Source organism: Punica granatum, chromosome 6 (assembly GCF_007655135.1).
Source record: "Punica granatum isolate Tunisia-2019 chromosome 6, ASM765513v2, whole genome shotgun sequence".
Taxonomy (NCBI): domain Eukaryota; kingdom Viridiplantae; phylum Streptophyta; class Magnoliopsida; order Myrtales; family Lythraceae; genus Punica; species Punica granatum.
Window position 1 is genome coordinate 16,737,014 of NC_045132.1, and position 2,663 is coordinate 16,739,676.

At 41.9% G+C, this 2,663-nt stretch overlaps 1 long non-coding RNA gene across 1 annotated transcript; it reads left to right on the forward strand.

The window, feature by feature from the left end:
* Positions 1-522: 522 nt before the first annotated feature.
* Positions 523-2,445, forward strand: LOC116210400. The gene is made up of 2 exons (XR_004157496.1): positions 523-1,721; positions 2,028-2,445. It is a non-coding gene; the product is annotated as an uncharacterized LOC116210400 (long non-coding RNA).
* The last annotated feature ends 218 nt before the right edge of the window (positions 2,446-2,663 follow it).

A 2,663-nucleotide genomic window follows, 5' to 3' on the forward strand; every position in this document is an offset into this window, starting at 1 on the left:
AAAGAATCTCATATGAAGATTTGAAATCAAGAGACTTAGTCGGCCGTCGGTTAATGAGAAAAACATGTGACTCGAAAGCATAGTCCCAAAACTTCATAGGAAGAGACAAGTGAAAGAGAAAGGCAAGACCCATGTTGACAATATGTCGATGCTTGCATTCTGCTGACCTGTTTTGTTACGAAACATGTGAACATGAGATTCGATGAAAAATCTCATTATTTTATAACTCGGCCTAAAAATCTATAGAGAGAAATTCTTTGGCATCATTAATTTGAAAATATTTAATTTTCTATCCAAAGGGATTTTCAACCTACAAATAAAAGGCACGAAAAATTCGAAGAACATCAGACCGATTCTTCATCACATAGAACCTGGAAAAATTTACTATAGTCATTGAGAAAGTGAATATAATAGATATGACCAGTGTGAGAAGTAATAGGAGCAGGACTGCAAATATCTGGATGAACGAGTTCAAACAAGGACTTGCTTTTATTATTTGTAAGAGGAAAAGAACAATTGATGATTTTTCCTTGTTGGCTAGTAGTTGGCAGGTAGAACAAACACGATGATCATTATTTAGTTTTGAACCTAAAGCATGATGAACTATAGGTAATGACGGATGACCAGGACGTTGATGCCATAACCAACTAGAAGAAAAGGTAGACAGTAATGCATGAAGATCTCCGGTATGCTTGTCCCTCGGATGAAAGCAAGTGAGTCTCTCTAATTAGGCCCCGCATCAGTTCCTAGTGTGTCCGACGGTCCTTAACAACAAAACAGTCAGGATGATGCTCAAGAAACATGTATTATCTTGAGTAAAAATTTGGAACTAGAAACCAATTTTTTGGAAATATGTGGTGCATAAAGGATATTATTGAGATGCAAGGGACTAACGGGTAATTTTATGCTAGAAGAACCAGAGGCAAGGACAGGTAAAGATTTACCATCACCCAAGAAAATATGATCAGAGCTCAAATAATCATCTATGATACTCATATTACTTAGATCTGAAGTGACGTGATGCGTCGCTCCTGAATCCATGTACAAGTCAGAAGTCGGTAGTCCTGTAGAAGAGACTTGAGTAAAATGGGCATGAGGATCAGAGATGCAATAGGCCCGACAATGAAGAGCAGTATGGCTCGAGCGATTGCATAATTGACAAACCACAAAGGAAGAAGGCCCATAGAAACGAACTTGTCTAGTAGCTTCCACAGGTGAAAATCCAGGAGGTAGGCCGTAAGCAAATTGGGCTGAGCCCAACTGATTTTCGAGCGGGTGAGAAACAAAGCCGGTTGGACTTGCGTGGGGGTCGGGTGAATAACCCGACTGATATGACCCACATGGATCATAATGCTGACACGACGAGAAAGAGAGGCTTCGTTCTCCACCCGAGTTAAGGTTCGGGATGCCATAGATGCCGACTCCTTCTCCTCCTTCGAAGCGTCCACCGAGTTTTCCTTTGCCTTTTCTGCTGCCTTTATGCTTGCCCTTCCTATTAGAGCTCCTCTAATTGCGTCTATTCATGTAGTAGACTTCGGACATAGTCGATCAGAGAGGACTAGAGAAGGGCGTGAGCTGTGGCTGCTACTTGGCAGTCGCGACAACATAGGAACGACGCAACTCATGGCTGGGAAGAAGAGTGGTCAACTCTTCAGTAGTTGAGGCAATGACGGATTCTAGCCGGGTGAGGATCGAGCGACTCCCACTCAAGTCGGAGACTGGTGAGAATCCTCCGATTTAGTTGAGTCGATGTTTTCGGTTTTTCGATTTGGGCAAATTGAGTTGCAAGACATTTGGCTGCGTTGAGATAAGTCTCCATGGACAAACCTCCTTTGTAAAGGTCTTGCCACTGCTGCTCTAAGAATTCCCTCGAAATGGCTATCAGAAAGATGAACTGAGTCTTGAGGCTGACCCATGCCTCATTCAATGTCTTAGCTGATAGGATAGTGCATCCAATTTCCTCAGTTATAACAAGCATGAGGATGTGAGGGTGAACTTATCCCTTGATATCCATTTTCGATATTCAGGATTCAGAGTGGGGTTGCCATCCGCACTAGCAATGGTTTTACTTATTGGGGGAACACGGCCCTCGACATAGTTGAGCGAATTGTATGTGTCCAACAATGGTTTCATGATACCTCGCCAGAAAGGGTAGTTCCGGCAATTGATTTTCACCGGAACGGTTGGCAAGGAAGAAGGAAGACCGTCTGCTGAATTGGCCATGAAGGTAGGGGGCTGGAGGTCAAAGAAAGAAAACAAAGGTGAAGGAGGAAAGCCGAGAAGAGACCCGAGCTTGTAGATCGAGGTAGGATCGGGATAGAGGTTACGGGGTTACCCGATTTCAAAGCTCTGATTAACAAATATGAAAGGTTGAATTCCTCACTTGGTTTGTGAGGTGAATACTATTTAAATATATAAAAGCATACAGTGTGCTATATATTAAAACTATGTCCATGATAAAAAATACATCAGCTATACAAGGTAAGACATTATTACATATTAGCTAGAATCATTTATTACTCTCTATTAATGCGCAAGGGGATTTGAATCTATGACCTTATGAACTACTCATAATGCGTACGCACGTCCTAACCACTTGCATGAACCCTTGGGGATTAAGAAAAGACTTTAATATTTTATCATTGTGATCCACGGTGTAATTT